At 41.1% G+C, this 18,745-nt stretch overlaps 2 protein-coding genes across 5 annotated transcripts in view; one reads left to right on the top strand and one right to left on the bottom strand.

The window, feature by feature from the left end:
- The window catches only part of PAK5 (p21 (RAC1) activated kinase 5), a 323,333-nt gene that overhangs the window by 235,900 nt on the left and 68,688 nt on the right, over window positions 1-18,745 (bottom strand). For all 3 annotated transcript variants that reach the window (XM_090134842.1, XM_090134845.1, XM_090134844.1), the window contains exon 3: window positions 8,587-8,704. The gene's annotated coding sequence lies outside the window, so the exon portion shown is untranslated. The remainder of the gene's footprint in view (window positions 1-8,586; window positions 8,705-18,745) is intronic.
- Window positions 1-18,745, top strand: part of SNAP25 (synaptosome associated protein 25) — a 63,896-nt gene that overhangs the window by 5,821 nt on the left and 39,330 nt on the right. The gene's annotated exons all lie outside the window — the stretch shown is intronic.

Genomic DNA, 18,745 nt, shown 5'->3' with positions numbered 1-18,745 from the left:
CATGCATATTTAAGTATCTTTTAAAAGAAAAGGAACAAAAATTAGCTTTGCCACGCTTTAGATGCAAATTAAAGTTCTCTTTTTTCCCCTCCATGTTAGTATTTTGGGTTCAGTCTGGTTCTCATTCACATTCTTAGACAGCTCATCATTTACCTTAAAGGGATTCAGACAAGCTGTCATTTCTGTAGGCATGAGGGACTTGCTATTTAATTCGGCCCAGTTGCTGTTCCTGCTTGGCATGCTTCCGTTCTGCATACACACACATGGGCAGAGCTCAGGTCTGCCTGTGCTCAACAGTGCTCACTCCATAGGTGACCAACCATTAGGAGAGAAGTTTCTGTTCTCCATTTATTAGACACTGACATCTCTTAGGAACAATTTGTTCTTGCAGAAAGCAGTAAGAGAGCTATCACAATTTACATGGACTAGAGATGCTCAGTAATGGTCATTTTAGTTTCAGATATTTTGTTTAGATACTAAGGCAGAGGGGTCTGCACCCAGAATATCTGGATTCAGGTTGCAAGTATAACACACTAAATACATATAATCTTTGTCAAGTGCTTCAATTACTTTCATCTACAAAAGAAAGAGTTGAGATTAAAGCAACTCATTGTTTGCATTCCACAGCTTTAGGTGCAAGACAGGTATCTCCTATCTTTGGAAGGATATTTTTATGTATGTTAGGGCATAGCAGTCTCCAGTGCCTGAGATTGGTGACTGAAAAGTTAATACATGCAACATTGTCCCAGTGTAGGTGAATACTGTTTGCTTAGCCTTCAAGGGGGTGTTACACATGATCTGTGCCCTTCAAATCTGTGGGAAGCTTGGCAGAAAGGTGTCGTATAGACTCAGAGTATTCAATTTACACTCATGACAACAAGAAGAGAAAGGAACCTCAGACCAGAAGGTAAATGTAACGTTCACACATTTGGTTGTACTCTCATGGACAGCCACAGCACAATGCCATGAGTTTGCCAGAGCTGTGTTAAGCTGCAGAGAGGAGAGCAGTGCTACAGCACCAGTGCCAAAGTTACAGTGTGACAACTGAATATACAACCCAGAGATGTTCTGTGAATATTTGATTGTTGCAGCCAAACATTTGCTTTTCCAGAGAGTATTCACCTAAGTGACACTCAAATATGTGAGAAGCCCTTAAGAAACAAACTGAGGTATACGAACCCAATTAAATCAGAATTCACCACCAATTTCTAACAGCCTCTTTCCCCAGAGAAGCATTTGTTTTATTTGCTCAGTTGTATGGAAATGTCAGTTGGTTGCCTAAACTTTTGAAGGATTGCCTACAGGTTTTTGCCATTAAAAACATACCCTTAAGATAGGGCACCCATTTTTGCATTTCTTGTTAAAAGACATCTTTTATCTACAAAAGTAGTAGAGATGGAAAGGCCAATCAATGGCAGCAAATGGTTTAAGATGGCTGTTGATTAATTCATGAAGAGGATTGTATGACATACTTGTTGTGGTCACAAGACACTAGACCAGATAAAGCAGCAAGTCCCCTCAAGTTTAATTTTCATAAGAGGTTTTCCTTATTAAGAAAAAAAAAAAAGAGAGAGAGAGAGGAAAAAAAGCTTGGATGGCTCTCTGCAGTGGTGTAGGCTCGTCAGTTCAGTTCATTTTAGAGTTGAGCACATCAAGAAAGAGACAGTGGAAAAAACCCTCGAGGTATCAAGAATGCACTGACTATAATTTAAAATGCTCTAGCCCACTTTTTTTTTAACATAACAAACAGAAGGGCCATCTGCATACCTCCAATTTTCAATATTAACAAGGTATTTTTAAATCATTGCATTGTCTAGTTCCTTTTTTCTTAATTAACTGTTCTAAATTGTACAAAATGCTCTTGGAGCAACTTGTAGACTCTGAAGATTATTTTCTGAGCCTGTTAAACAATAACTGGTGTGCATTTCGAAGAAGTTGACAAATAAGAATGCAAGGGAGCTGCAGGCATCATAAGACCATGGTTAGCTATGGTAGTATCCCAATTCCCAGATTAGCACCCAGGGCGCTTAATGTCACAGTGTTAAGTAGGCTGATAGATGGTAGCATGTGACAGAAGAGCCTAGCAGCACCTCTTGTCCTCTGGAAGCCTCAGTAAATCTGCTATCTTTTTGTTTGTTGTGGGTCTAGGAGTCTCTTCCCCATCCTACCTCACCTCTCCCTTAGCTTTCTGCTCTCTCTGTCTTTCCTAAATGCTGTGGGAAAAACCACACACCCAGGAGAGGGAGATGCAAGGAAAGAGTTTATGACCTGGATATGGTTTACATGGTCAAAGCACAGCAGAAACTTGAATAAAAATCTAGTTTCCTTCAGACACAGTAATTTGTACAGAGCCTACCTTGGTTTTACAGCTTTATCACAAGCAGAGTCAGGGAAGCCAGAGGGAGATTCGGTGATGGAAACAAATTTTTGTCACTCAACCTTATCTTCATTTCTCTAGACCATATTGAACAGCACTATCAGCAAGTAGTGTGGCACCTAACAGCCCCATTCTGGGCAGAGATGTCAGTGCTGCTACAAACAGAGGGGACTTTGTTCAGCACGGGCCACCCATAACACAAAGGGACAAGCAGGGAAAGAGTGCAGGTTGGAGATGAAGAGCTGACTGTCTCCTGACAGCAGGCAGCAACATCAGTCCTCCTTCTTTGCCAGATTCATCGACTAGGAGGTCAGAACAGGTTACCCATCAGTGAGCTGAACCCCCTATAAAAAAAGAACATCCTACAGGCTAAAGGGCTTTCCCAGATTAACTGCTTCTCCAGTAACACAAAGTTATCCAGTCCTGATATCAAGAATTGCCAGTGGTAGAGAAAGTCACCATATATGGTTTTTAGTCAAACAGCAAAATCCAGTAAGTTTTTCATTGTGGATGCAACTACATGCTTGAAAATTAAATTGCTATTAAATTGCTATTTAGATTGATAAGAAGCTCTGCTGCTGCCCTACTTTGATTTTCCCATGGTTACTCCTGTATCTTTATGGAATAATACTTGGCTTCCTCAGTACCACTCATATTCTTGAGAGCTCCATTCTTTCTGAGTAAGGATCTCATTGTAATATTTCTGTTTCTTCTTTGCACCCAGAAAGCCTTTTCTTGCACTTAAGAGATTACAAGCAAAGCTTTAAAAGGTTCCGCAGCCTGGCAGGTGAAGTGATAAAACGCTGAGCCAATGGCCAGGACAAATTCTTTGATGCTGGGAGATTAAACCTTCAAGTACTGAATGTGGGACTCCAGAGCTGTTTACAGATTTCAATTTTTTTTAGCTTCTGTCTATGGTCTAGCCTGTTTTTGTGGTGGCACCTCCAAAAGGTGTGCTGTTGTGCATACAGCTGATCTCCAGACATTCATGCCTGCAACCAAGTTTTGAGAATCAATTTCTCAAAACTATCTACTTTCCACAAGAAGTCAGAAAGCCTTCAAAATTTAATCAAGTTTTCCACTATCATCAACTTCGTGTTTCAGAGACAAAAGCTGAGCAAAACATTAGTGGCTCCTAGCTATTTACTGCATTATATGAGACAAGCACTTGTTCTGCAGCACTTGCATTAAAAAAAAAAAAAAAAAAAAAGCAGCAAACTACTGTATGGAATATACTGTATGGAATATCACAAAGCACAGAGAAGACTTCTGTTTTTATTAGAAAGCCTAAAAAAGACATCCTTTTCAAGTGTGTTAGAAATAGAAGCCTATTTTAGAAGAGTCATGAAGTTATCGGTGCAAATTAATAGTGCCAGATGGGGGGTTAAATTACTGCCTCACAGCTGAAGTCATGAGACAGAATGAAAGTGGTAGACTAGAAAAAGGGCATCACCAGAAGAGATGAGATCTCAGTGTGAGGTGGGATTTGTGAATGCCACATTCATGGTTGTAAGCAGTTGCTCAGATGAATGGGTTTACGAGACAGACAGAAAGGAAACTAAGTCCCAGTCATTCTGAAGATTGTGTCTTGTGGTTTACTGCTTTGCTCAAGACAAGCAACCCAGCAGCACAAGCTACAATTAAATGTTATGGAGCTTTGTCTCCTGGGCTGGCTCACAGTCACCAGGACAGAGGAACTGAATAAACGTGCAGCAGGGCTGGTACCTATTAAGGCTGCTGCTAGGTCAATGGGGATCTTCATCAGAAAAATTCCTATGAAAATTCATCAGAAAAATACCAGCTTTAAGGTCTTTGTTACAGAAAAATGATAGTTCTTACATTAAGAAAACAACTCTTTATTAGTTGTATTTCTCATAACATTTCAGTTTCATTTCACTTGGGTAGGAAGAACATTTTTTCGTATTGCATCCCCACTTTCAGCAGGTGAAGTGAAAGAACAAGGAGTGAAAGAATGCTTTTACTATGAATAGGGCAACATAACAGTGAAGAAGGATTACAGGAAGGTGTTCAACTACAGAGTCCTCAACACAGAAAGGACATTCCAAAAAACAAGAAAGAACATTTTTGCAGTCATTTAGATGAGCACTTGGAATAGCAGTGTTCTGATACATAAAGACTTACAGGAATGTGCCTGGGCAGGTCCCATTGGCCAGAAATAGTCCTTTTCTGACAGACTCTGCCTGTAACAAGACATCCTGCTCAGATGAAAGAACCAGAACAGGGATGAGAAAAGGAAATTGTTTCCAAGGAAGGACACTTCCCATTTCAGCTCAGCACTTACTCCCAGCGGCTTTGCTGGGGTAAATCATACAGCAAGACTGAACCACATGGAAATCCTGACTTAAGAACACACTTCAAGTGAAAAAGGAAGGTCTTTCTGGCACTAATTAAGCAATTTTGAAATCTCTGGACACAGTAACAAAGGGGCCTACTCAAAAAGCCAGCATCTTAAGTGCAAATGTATTAATAATGCATAGCTGCATCATGCAGAAGACATTCTGCAGAGCTGCTCCTCCTTTCCAAGACAACAGTAGCATGAACTGAAGCACACAGTGAAGGGTGGAGGTTCAGAAAGAATTGAACACAATGTGCCCTAAGGAGACAGGGGCTGTGCTTGTTGTCTTCTGCATGCCACTATATACAATCCCTGCCTAAATCTGTGGGCTTATAATTTAATTCATTGACTGAGAAGCCAGGCAGAAAGCTACATACACACAAGCATGTGATGAATTATACAAGGCAGAAAAGCAGCCTATTCTCATCTAGTTGAGCTCACTAGGAATTTTGCTATGAATCATTGTGTGCCTAAAGGAGAAGTTGGCCAAGTCCTCTCTCCAAAATGGCAGAGCAGAACTGACTCACCTCTACTGAGTCAGTTCTTTCAGTCCAAAGCAGGAGCAAAGCTGAGAAAAATATCCCATCAGTACCTCAGTAGTCAGAAAGAAGAGATCCTTTTAAGGCACAACACAGTTGTAGAAGCAAGAGAACAATTTGCACAAATCAATTACACAGTGAAACCTTTCTGACTTCTGGGATTGTTCACCACAAATTGTGATTTTTCTTTACTTTCTCCTCAACTGACTTGCAGAATCATTTCTGAAAAAATCTCTTCTAGTTCTTCAGACTTCTCACTGCATGCATATGAACCCTTCTGACACCCCCCCCCCCCGCCCAACCTTGTTCTGTGTTTCTTCAATTTCATGCAAAGAGTACAGAGGGTTTTCTGCTCCCTTACAGAGTGTACTGAGGCTACAGATATGGCTAGGGTGAAAACTTGCATTTAGATACAGAATTTGCTCTCTGTGAATATTCTTATTGAAATATTTTTATTTTATTTTTTTTGTAATGGAGCTCTGGCAAGCATTACTTCCAGTAATTTCATCCACAGGATTTTTGATAGGAATCCCAAAAGCAATATGTGAAACAACGTTATTTTAAGGCACCAGGAGGATGCTATTAAAAATGCAGGACTGCAGTTGTAGGTATGTTGGTCACATTTTCTCAGTTGAGCTGTGATGCTCATCTATGCAGAAATAGCAACCGTCACCAGAAGCAGTCACAAGAGATGCAGCCCCCAGAGAACCACACTGAGCAAAGAATATCCAGGACAGTGATACAGCTTGTCTGGAGTGCAACTTCCCTCATAGAATCTTTAACATCACTAAAAGACCTCCTAAAGAAAGATGACAGGCAATTCAGGTCTGCCATGAGTAAAAAGGCAACAAATGGCAATTGCAGGAAGGTTAATGTAGTATGATACAGTTATATGACACATTTGAAGTTCCTGGTGATGCTGATACAAGACCATTTAATCTGAATTTTAGAAACTTCATACTTTCTCTGCTGCTGTATGTCATAATATGGGGAAGAACTATGAAACTGGCTTTGAACCAGTGAAATTTTAAAAGTTTTTGTTTCCTGGTTGACAATCTCATTTTCACAAACTCCTGCCCCATAGTCACAGGTGGGATGTAGCACACAGAAGCACGAGATTAAAGTCTACCTCTCAAGCCAGGGGTGAACTGCATTGACCTGAGATAGAGACTTGGGATCCACTATTTAACATTTCTTAAAAGAATTGCCAGGACCTATCTCCCTTCAAAGGAAGAGAAAATGTAGGCATGTGGGATTCTGATGATCAGTAGCTATCTGGCATTCTTGGAGCAGATTAAACACACTGAAGGACTACCAAATACAGATGGACCAAAGGGAAATGTCCAGATGTAACTGCAGATGTCATAGGAAATTAAGCCATTCACTTGTGTATGTGATTCAAGAAGTTCTATTTCTAGGTCAGATGACAGTTTAGTTGGCCATTACTGCAAACATCTCTGACTGCTCTTGAAGTTTTCTGCCTAGAACTCACAAAAAAGCTAAAGACAAGCACTATTTTTTCTGGAAAGCACACTGTAAAACTTTGTGAAGAATTAACTTTGTAAAGGTTAACAACAAGATAATGGTGTAAGCCATTAAAGGATGAGGTTCTCTAATACTCAGAAAAAGATGAATTGAAGAAAAGAGTTGCAACATTTCTTGTCTCTGTAAAAAGGAATACTGGAAGTTTTGCATATGTAAAAAAAAGTAAGCATTTCTTCTGCTAGATACAGTTATCATTGTTTGTGATTAATTAGATTTTTGAGTAAATTATCAGTCAGATTTACTCATCTGTACTGTTGCTGTGTCCTATTGCATAATACCTTGGTAGACGCGTTGTATGTAAGTCACTGACAGATGAGCAAATACAATGCAGAAAAATCGTTTGCTTAATTAATTAGACCAGCAAAGAATATAGAAATATTCTTTAATCAGTGCTATTGAAATTAATTTGTTCCAGAATTCATTTACCTCACTCCACATGCGTCTCCATTACTGTTTAAACTAGCTGATATTTCTGAAATGGGGACATATTAATTATATATCAAAATTTGAACACACAGAATGTGAAATGTTGGGGAAAAACATTCAGGATTTTTAACCATTTTCTACCTATTCCAATACCAAAGAAAACAATACTTCCCTCCAGAGGTAATATTACCTTCTGCATTTATTTTAATAGCTAGTTAGCAACCATGGTTGCAGAAAGTTTTATAAAGTAGTGAGCTCCCTGGGCACTAAAAATGCACATTTGCTTTGCCAGTGGATAGAAAGGGAACCATTCCTGCTAAGGTTTCAAAAGGTTAAGAATAGTTTTTTAGAAAAAAATACTTGTGCTTTATTTCATTTCTGCAAAAATACAGAAGAAACTAAGAATATGGTTATGTAAGAAATTAGGTAGGAAATTAAGTTTATGTGAGAAACTAAGAATTTTAATCTTCATGGTAAGCTTTTTGATCAGCATTTGATGAGTTTATAAAATCATTACACTGCATACTTCTACATAAACTGATGGGTTTTTTTTCCATATTTTTGCTTACTTGTGTCTATCTATGTGTCTGGCATGAATCTAGTTTAACTCCTGCCAAAAAGTCTATACTGATGGATGACATTTGTACTGCTGTTTAGTCCAAACCCCCTGAAGTATTTAGACTGATTATAGACTGCAAAGCCAAGAAATACTGATAAACAATTAGATCTGGAAAGAGAAGATGACAAAGTTTTGTTGCTTGCACACTGAAGATGTTTAAGAAGTTTTTCTAGTCTCATAATTCTGGTGATGGAAACGTAGTCGAAGTAGGAAAGGCTTACATCTCATTTTTGGGTGACACCAAGCAGATGAAAACTGATTGGAATTCCTATGGCTAAGCCATGTCCAGAGATGATGTATTAGATGTTCGAGATAAGACAGAAGCTGTGCTTGGTAGCCTCTAATACACAAATAAGTATACATCTCCTGTCTCTTCTAGAAATAGAATTAAGCATATTGTTAAATGAATGCTGTGTCACATTTCAAAAGGGAACATAACTTCTCAAAAACAACAACAGCAACAACAAACAGCCGGAGAAATCTTACTTTAATTCTGATGGTCCTACTGAATTATTTGTTTTATTTGTATCATTATAAATATTCGTAACTGATCTCTTAAGGTGCATCCTGGGAACCTGTTCAGATCATAGGCTCACAGAGAAAAGAAGCACCCACCACAGAGGCTGCGAAAGGAGGCACTAAGGGTTTGAAGCAATGTGTTACTCAGGGAGTACTTCCCAGGTGTTTGCAGAGAGATGATTTTGGGAATGTCTGAAAGACTCACATTTCATGATGTTCTGTCCAGTTTTTGAACCGACTGTAGTTAGAGATTCCTTCCTTATTTCAGAAGTGGACGTCTGCTGAGGGTCAAAGGGCAAGTTTCTTTTTTCTTTCTTCAGACTCTGCAAGAAATAGTTCGTGTCATGAATTTCCACAGATTTGCCCATAGACCTTTAACTGTTTAACACTGTTCCTCAGTGGCTGTGGTCTTTATGTCTGGAATAGTTAAGGCAATAAATCCTAGTCATCAGATCTATACTCCAAGGTAGCGGGGAGAGGAGAGAACATACTTAATGACTCTTTGCTTTTCCTTAAAGCTGCTTTGGGATTTGGCTCTGGATTTGATAAGTTCTTGAGCAGGGACCCCTGAGGGTCTATTAATAACTCCCTGTGCTGGCTTAGGGGGCAGACTGTCTTGACAGGTCATCTTCACATCTTACTATTAATGCAGTTTCTAACCACGGTCAACCGCTAATCAGCAGTGGAAAGAAGGAACCTTCTCAACAGTTCAAATGCAGCACCCACATTACCTAGTCAACTTTCATTGGCTCAATGACATAAATTTGCTCCTGACCTAGTGCTCCCAGCTCTGCAGTTCCATATGTTTATTAATCCTAGGAATAAGCCTTCATGTGAATTTTGTTCTTACATTTGGATACAATAAAGTGAAGGTACACAGTTTCTACTCAGTTTGCCATACCTGTGCTAAAAAACAGTGCACGAGGTATGCTGGTGGTATTTGTGAGCTTGTATTAGTGCTTAAGGCCTATTGAATTGTCCTGGAAATACAATAACTTCTTTAAGCTTTGGGGGAATATTTTAATTCTTGTTCTTGTCTTAAGTCAGAGGAGGTTTGAAGCAGGAGAGCTTGCCAAAGACTAGGATTCCAAGTGCATCATGAGAAATTTCCCAAATCTACCTAAAATAACCAGGAAAAAGTTCCCTAGTGGATGATCTTACTCCTGGAAATAATCAACTTCTAGCCAAGGGCTGATGGGTTGGTCTATTTTTTTCCATCTCAGATGATTTTATGCATTCCTCAGAAGAAGAGCTAGGATGGAGACAGGTGACTGGACTGGGAAGATTCATATTGTGATGCAGCACAGAAATGCCTCATTTCAGTAGCAGAGAGCCCTCTTTTACCCAAGGGGGAAACTACTTGATATTGTTGAACAAGAAAATCTCTGCTTTCAAAGGATGTTTATTAAATATGAATAAATATTGACAGTTTTCATTATGAATAAATATCTGTAGTTAGACAAGGTAGTCAATATGATCTCTGAAGATACTAGAGATAAAATATGCACTATTTTTCAACACAGTCCCCACCATTAGCTATGCATTTTCACCAGCGATGAACAAGAGCCTACATGCTGTGTTCATAAAAGTCCTCACCAGCAGAGGTGATCCTCTGTTGCTGTCACCACTGCTGAAACGCACCACCCATCATCTCACATCCACTGTTTGGTCTCCATAAACGTCCAACAAACATAGAAGAATGTCAGTGGGTGCCATTTTTTATGCATGGAGGAATTCAGTTCCACACTTTGCTTCATGCACGCTTCCATGTCAGATGCCATTGTGTCAGACTGCCTCTCCACTGCTATCCGTCACACAGCAAAAAAATGTAATGGTGGGAAGGTTCAACTTCTACTGCCATACCACCAACATTTGCCTCTGATATCACGAACTAACAGAATAAAATAGAAGGCATTACTTTTGGAGCAGCCCCTGTCATTAAAATGGGAGTGTCCTGCTCCAGCCTCTTAAGCCAAGTCCTCAGAAGAGATCTGCTGATTTTAAAAGCTTCCCTCAATGATCCCAGAGATGGTTCAGTACACTCAGTCCGAGGCACTTCCCCGCTTTCCATATGAGAAGAAAAAGTGGACTACAGAGTGCTTCCTCAAAGCTGTCTTTGCTTTCTTAAATACAGAACTCATCTGAAATTAATTATCCACATTTGCCAGCATCAGCCACAGCTATGGCTGTTTCCATATGTCAGGACAAAGTTCTAAGTCGGGGCCTCTATCTTTGGGGTGCCTAAAACTCTGAGACTGAAGCTAAGCCTGCTTCACAGACTGCTGCCAGATGTCTGTGAGACATCAATGACAATCTGTGTTCATCTAGGGCCTGTCTGAAGTTTCTGACAGTGATTACCCTCAATGTCTAATGAAACCTAAGAATGTAATTAGTTTTTTTGTGATTCTGCTCTCCTACGTTATTTAACCTGGATTTTAGGCAGCTTCATGACAAGGAATGGAAGGTGTAGGGAAAAGAGAAGAATATAAACAATTTGTCAGTCTGTCATTGTGTCCCTCTGCATCTGGGGTTTGAACAGAGGCAGGGCAGAGCACTAACAGCTGCATGTTACCCAAGCAGATGCATATCGCAGAACGTGGACCCTCTCCCTTCCCACTGCCACTGTGTCCTGTGCCCTGGAAACAGGCACCAGGGGCTGTCAGTTCCTGCAGGGCTCCAGCACTGGATCCTGCAGCAGTCTGCACAGACTGCGGCAGCTGAGAGCAAATCCCCAAGGCAGAGGGCTTCACTGCATCAAATATTAAGATGGATACTGCGGTATGCCCTCCCTGCTTTACTTCTGCCTGTGTTTAACGCAAAGTAAAGCTCCTTCTCAGATTCCCCGCTGCAATCGTAGAATTTTAGAATCATAGAAGGCTTGGGTTGGAAAGGACCTCAAGGCTCAGCATCTTCCCATCATCTTCCCACCTACCTGCCACAGGCAGGGTTGCCAGCCTCTAGATCATGTACTAAATCAGATTGCACAGGGCCCCACCTAACCTGACCTTAAACACCTCCATGGACAGAGCATCCAAAGCCTCTCTGGGCAATCTGTTTCAGCACCTCAGCACTGTCTCAGTAAAAACTTCCCCCTGACATCTAAAGTTAATCTCCCCTCCTTTAGCTTAAAACCATCCCCCCTTGTCCTATCACCATCTACACTTGTAAAAAGTTGATTTTCATCATGTTCATAAACTCCCTTTAAATACTGGAAAACTGCAATGAGATCTCCCTGCTGTCTTTTCTTCAGGCTGAACAAGCCTAGTTCAAGCCTGTCTTCATAGGAGACGTTCTTCAGCCCTTTGATCACCTTCATGGCCCTCCTCTGGATTCTCTCCAAAAGCTCCACATCTTTCCTGTGTTGGGGGGCCCAGATTTGGACACAGATGGGGCCTCACAAGGGCAGAGTAAAGGGGGACAATCACTTCCTTTGCCCTGTTGCTACTCTTCTTCTGATGAAACCCAAGATACCATTGGCCTTCCTGGCTGCAAGTGCACACTGCTGGCCCACGTTAAGTTTTTCGTCAACCAGGACCACCAAGTCCTTCTCAGCATGGCTACTCTCAAGAAATTCTCCCAGTTTGTATACATACCTGGGGTAACCTCAAACCAAATGCAAAACATTGCACTTTACTTTGTTTAATCTCGTTAGGTTCACAAGGGCCCACTTTTTGAGTTTATCAAGATCTCTCTGGATGGCAGCCCTTCCTTCTGCTGTATAAACTGCACCATTCAGCTTGGTGTCATCAGCAAACTTGCTGAAGGTGCACTCAATCCCATCACGTATGACACTGATAAAGATGTTGAAGAGTACCAGTGCCAAGACAGACTGCTGGTGGACACTTACAGTTATCGGCCTCCACCTGGACATAGAGCCATTGACCATAACACTCTAGCTGTGATGTTCCAATCAATTGCCTATCCACCAAATAGTCCACCCTTCAAATCCATGTATCTCCAATTTAGAGATAAGGACATAGTGCAGGACCATGTCAAAGGCCTTGCAGAAGTCCATGTAGCTGACACCAGATGCCAATCTTCACAGCAGCACTTGCAGAGAGGATTTGTGCGTCTGGAGGCACTTGGAGGTCCAGGAGGGGGAATGGCATTCAGCTGCTGGCGTGACTGTCTGGAAGCAGAGGAGCCCAGCAGGCAGCTTGGAAACTAGCTACAATTACAAGTGCAAGTTTTGTCAAGCCAGACTGCAATGGCTTCCAGCAGAACTCCTGGGTCCTTCAGGGTGAACCTGGTCTGTGTTCATCTCTCAGCCTGGTACAGCAGTTCACAGCAAAGGAGAGTCAAGAAATCCAGCAAACACGCCATGATTAATCAATATGTGAGCCTGAATGAGCAGGTAGGAGCTGTAGAGAGTGTGAAGGTTGATGGAGGTTTTGCAGTACATCCCTCTGAGGAGGAGGGTGCTCCTTGTTTTTGGCAGCCATCCAGGTCCAAAGTTGTAATAAACTCCCCAAATAGATTATTTTTCTTTAAAAATAGAGCATACACCTCCCACAGCTCCTTAAATAAATCTCTTGCCCCTGTTCCCTTGTGCTCAAGGTCACCTGGAAGTGCAGCTCTTTCACTAGCTGTAGGCAGTTCATCACGTGAGGAGGAGGACAGAGAGCCTGAGGGCTGTAACCACAGCCATGTTGGCTGTCCTTGCCAATTGCACAGCTTATCTGGGCTAAGCCTGGGGCATGTGAGACATGGCTTGGCCATCAGTCAGTAGGCTCCATGCTTACAGAGGCTGAAATACAAAGTTGTTTTAAGGCATTCATTGTTTTAAGTGACATAAATAGTTTTTTTTCTTTTTTTTTCCCTCAACAATGGATTTTTTTTTTTCTCACTTGAACAAAGGACTTTCAGTTTACCAGATGGGTCCAGGCTCAGTGTCCTTGAGATGTATTTGTCAGATGTATTTTCAAAGCTTAAGAGCTGTGGTCTTCAATATACCCGTGGGGTAAGTGTGCAGGCAGCAGCTGCACTACGCCATCTCTTACACTACATGGATTTTCTGCCGTATATGCCATTGGTGTTACATAAAGGAAGGAATTATCTCCCTCTTTGTATTCACTTATTAGGTGTCTGCCCTATGAAAGAACGGGGCAAAGTTGCTTTCAAAAACTGAATTCTGTACCTAACATGAAATTGTTCCCACGTTACTAGGTCCAGGAAGAGGACTCGCTGATTCTTCATCCAGGAACTTACATTAAATAAAACACATGAGAAAACTATGATTGTTTTAGATTTAAATTGGATTGTGTTCAAGTGAAGTTCATGCCCCATCCTGCTGCCTTAACTCGCAGGAGTGGTATCTATAAATACACAGTAATGAGGTCACTATTCCTAATTGGAACTTATTTTACCAAAGAATGATTTCATTAGCAAGCACTGTTCTTGTCTTCAAAATATTTCTCTCTCTCAAAATCCTCAAACATGTATTTGCAGAAGGACTTTTGACTAATACTGAAAGACCAGAGCATTTCTATCAAAATAAAAAAAAACAGTTCGTTTTGAGTGGGTCTCAAATGAGACACACACTGTACTCTCTCCAGTTCCATCAAAACACAAGCGCACCATCTATTTGTGATGCCTTGCATTGAATGATGGCCACTTAGAAGTCCAAATGCACCTTGTGGGGTAGAGTTTCCTTGTTTTACAACATCTGATCTCACAGACTTCATAGTGTACTGGTTCCTAACTTCTCACTTGGAAATACAGACAGAAGTCACCTGCTGCTGCTGTCTATACCTTTTGGGAAGATGCCTGCTGCCATTCCTCTTGTTTAGACAATTCCTCTGTGTCTAAACCCTGGCCCCTGTGCTGGGCCAGATGTGCTCAGTGTTAGGAATAGTACAACCCCCAGCTCAGTCTTATCTTAGTCTTTGCCCTGTGGTCCTTGTCATGCTGCAGCTTTGTAAGCAATGGCGCCTCTTGCTCCCAGGCTGCTGGGGACTGAATCTGAGTGAGTCATCTCTGCGATGGCTGGAGGAAGCACTGCTGATAGTCATCTGTCCTTCGGAAGAGCTCTGTTCTCATTCAGAGTGCTGCAAAAGCAGGCTGTCTCAATCCAAAATTTGTCTGGATTTCTGCTCAGGTGAATGAGTGCAGGTGTGCTTAAATAAATATGAATCTCAAAAAGGTAGGGTCTGGAAGGCAAATCCCATATTTCTGATGTAAAACAAGTTATATTCTCATGTTTAGAAAAATCAATCAGCTATTACTATTCATTGGTTGCAAGGAGTATTTTATTCCCTCATTTTGGTATGGCTATTTAAAAACCTCAGGACAAAATTCACCTCCATAGCTCCCAGCGGTGGCAGAAAAAGATTTAGGGATTTAAACGAAAAAGAACTGGAGATTTCATTGACAGGATATGAAACAAAATCCCTCTGCCCTCAGTGGTGCAGCACACACCCTGCTCCCCAGCTTGAAATCTAGAGCTGTAGGATCTTGACAGTGAGACTGTGGGAGTATCCAAGCATAATTCAAGGAGAATCCTCTATTTGCTGAATTCTACAATTTGCTTATGACTACACTGTGATTGCTTTCAAAGGCCAACTACTATTTTTTTTCTGAGTTTATTTTTGCTGTTGCTATTGCTGTTACTACACTGGAACAAGTTGCCCAGAGAGGCTGCTCATGCTCCCTCTCTGGAGGTGTTCAAAGCCAGGCTGGATGGGGCTGGGAGCAACCTGGTCTAGTGGAAGCTGTCTCTGCCTATAGCAGATCTTAATGGTCCCTTCCAACCCAAATAATTCTATGATTCTATGATTTTCTTGACTTTATTTGAACTGCTCTCCGCCAAGCTCGCAGCTGTAGTTCATCACCTGTCAGCTGAGTGAGCGGGTTAGTTTTGTTTCAGCAAATGCCATAGCCAAAGAAACCACCTGGCTATGCTGTGTGTACACCTCCCCATGGGATCCTCACCTTATGTAGCTCCAGGTGTGTTTTCATGCCTTAAATGAATGTAAGGCAGTCTGGTTTTCTTTTCTTTTCTTCATTTTTTTAAAAACTATTTTTTTCCCCAGTAAAAGCACTTCTCTGCTACAATAGTGAATGTGCTTCGGTCCCTTTCCCTGTCAGCAGTAGCTGTAACTGTATATCTCAGAGGAGATCTATTCTTTGAATATAAGAAGTTTCAATGGGAATCTCCATAGAAAGGCTGGCTTCCCAGTAGCCAGGCTGCTGGGGCCAAGGATCAGTCAATTGTCATTTATTTTATTTACATGATCACATTTAATCCTGTGATTTATTGCTTAGCAGAGCCCCGTAAATCTCCTGCAACTCCTTAGGACTCACCCAGCTCATGCCTTTCCCAGGCTCTTCCCCTTTAGATTCTATCACTGCTTGTTTCAATACTTCCACCTCCCTTAATGAGAGAATGAACTGAAGCAGAGGAAAGGGGGAGTTTTGCAAAACATTCTTAATCTTCGACCTTTGAGGGCCATCATCAGTATGCTTAATAAGTTCAACAAATAAGGTATAACCATAAGTCTCAGGAAAGAGGCAACACTCCCACAAAGAACTAGAAAACTTTCTATTTCCAAACACAGACTGAAAAGGTTAAAAGCCAAAACAGGCCATTTTACATGCCCTTGCAGGCCTTAATTCTTTTGCAAACACGTGCAAACTGAACAAAAAGAACTAGCTAAATAAAAATCCCCATGCAGAGAGGAAGATTTTGATCCTCTGTTAAAACAGTTTGAGCGGAAAGGATTTTGCAGCCTCTCTGTTAATCTGGAGATCACGTGGCTGAAAGCGATGCCCTTGAGGCACAATCTAGCTTGTTGTGGAGTTGATTGGTCAACAAAAAAAGAAAGGAGAAAAAAAAGAATAGAAGTTGTGCTCCTGTATTAGTACAGCTAAATCCTCGCCTGCGAGTCTGGGTAATCTTCAGAGCACTGAAGGAGTGTGCTGGATTTTTTTATCAGCCTGCAACGGCTGAAATGGACTTCAGACAAAGAAAGGTTCCTAAATCAGCCCTGTGAGCCTGTAATAAATAATGAGTTCTCATACCCTGCATCAGGGAAAGCCAATGTGCGCCCTTGGCCTCTTTGGATTTGTAATGCTGATTCCTGGGAAAAAAGTAGCAGCTAGGAATTAATTGTAGGTGTGAATCAGAAAGCAGCAGAAGCCTTTGAAAATGAGTGAATAAGTTTTGCATATCTGTGGGGGGCTATTATGCATTCCTGTGGCTAATATAATTTGTTGCGTAGCCTAGAAATGTCAGATGCTTTCAATATTTGACTTGTGCAGCTGTAAGGGCATTGTAAGTACACATTTTAAACAGTCGTTCCCAATTTATTATTCTTAGTATAAAGATTCGCCAGCAATGCATGGTGCATATGATACTAAAATCTTCCTATTTAATCTCCCACTCATGTCCAGTGAAAGGAACAGAAGCTTCTCTGCCTTGCCTGAATGGCATCTGAAAAACCACTGGCTTTTGGGAGGGTCTAGCTTTGTCAAGGCTCCAGCTTCCCTTAACGAAGATGAGCTGTCTAATGACAGTGGAATTTTTAGCCCTTGTGAAGCCTTGAAATTACAAAAAATAGATCTGTAAAAGGTTCGTGGATTCGAAAGTGGGTTCTCAAGCCTATTTACCATGTAAACTGCTTTTAAAAAAGATACTGTGCTGCATCCTTATGTTGTGCTTGCTGCATATTACACATTCATGTGTTTATCTATTTATCATCTATATGTAATCAAAGAATGTGAGCAGTTAAAACCTAGATAGAGTCCTTTCTTTTTATAATGTGTCTGTGGCTATAGCAACTACTATTTCTTTCTTGAAGCAGAGTAGATTGTCAGAGTTGCTGGACTTTCTTCAGCTTTAGCTCCTACCTTTCACAGTTTAGGGCCCAGTGGAGACCACTGTACAAAGCTGAGGAGAACAGATCTGGAATTAGGGCTGTGCTGCTCTGGATGTACAAGAAGGTGAATACTGAGCCAAGAGCATAGCTGTTTGTCTGCAAAGCATAGTTGTTCAGAGTATCCTGGAAAAGACCAGTCCCCCTTTTTTTTTTTGTTTTTCCATTATTACAGCTCTGTTGCCCTAGAGAAAATCCACAGGAAATACTGAAGAGTCATAGAATCATTTGAGCTGAAAGGGGCCTTTAAAGGTCATTTAGTCCAACTCCCCTGCAGTGAACATGGACATCTACAGCTCAATCAAGCTGCCCAGAGCCTGGTCCAGCCTGACCCTGAATGTCTCCAAGGATGAGGCATCCACATCTCTCTGGGCAGCCTGTTCCAGTGCCTCACCACCCCTACTGTAAAAACCTTCTCTCTTATATCCAATCTAAACTCTCTTCTTTTAGTTTGAATCCACTTCCCCCTGACCTATCACAGCAGACCCTGCTAAAGAGTCTTACAGCCTTCCTTTAGATACTGAAAAGGCGATATCAGGTCTTGCTTCTCTTCTCCAGGCTGAACAGCCCCTGTTCTCTCAGCCTGTTCTTAAAGGGGAGGTGTTCCATCCCTTGAGTTATTTTTGTGGCCCTCCTCTGGATGTCATCCAACAGATATATGTTTCTGCTGTACTGAAGATTCCATATCTGGATGCAGTACTTCAGGTGAGGTACTTCAGGAGACATTTTTTGGATAGTGGTTTCTTTGCCTCAGGCCTAACACTTGTACCTTTTCTATTTCACTTACAGTACTGTATTTCCTCAAAACAATTCCCCCTCTACAAATGGCCACAAGCCTCAGGGAAAGAACTCAAGTTGGTGAACTCCCAACCTTCTTGCTACCTGCTTCAAATGTTGTGTGCAATAACAAATAGAAGGATGGCTGACAGATGAATTGATAGATGGACAATGAAATCATATCATTAAAGCTGAGGTACTGTCTCTTCATTTGAAGAAGAAAAGCACATAAATAATCAGCTATAACCAAGAGACACAAGCACAATGTGATTTTTTATTCACCATCTTCCTTGAATCCATCATAGCTTTAAAAAGTCCCCATTCTTCAGTTAAACATCTCAGATAACATCATCAGTCCAGTTTCGTAATGCTTATATTTTGTCAGTGCTGATTTGACTCTGGCGACTTAGTCAAAGAAGATTTAGTCTTTCTGCTAAAAATATATCAGGTCTTCAGTTGAAACGCGGCCATGCATATACCATCAGAGAGAAATGAAGAAAAAGGATGAATATTATAAATACAATAAATTGCTTTATTTACCACAAGTATATGTCTATAGGGGAAAATTGTCTATTTACTTTCCTAATACTCTCAAGATCATAACTCATAGAAATGTACTTCCCTATTGGAATGCTTTTATGTACCAAGAGTTGTATCAGTTGTCATTCATTTCTACCAAGATCACATCTGCATAGGCTGAAGTTTACGCTACCA

The sequence above is a fragment of the Phasianus colchicus genome, chromosome 2 (genome assembly GCF_987193195.1).
Source record: "Phasianus colchicus chromosome 2, bPhaCol1.hap1.1, whole genome shotgun sequence".
In the NCBI taxonomy this organism is placed as follows: domain Eukaryota; kingdom Metazoa; phylum Chordata; class Aves; order Galliformes; family Phasianidae; genus Phasianus; species Phasianus colchicus.
The sequence above is the reverse complement of the archived record's forward strand: the minus strand, read 5'-3'. Positions and strand labels throughout refer to the sequence as shown.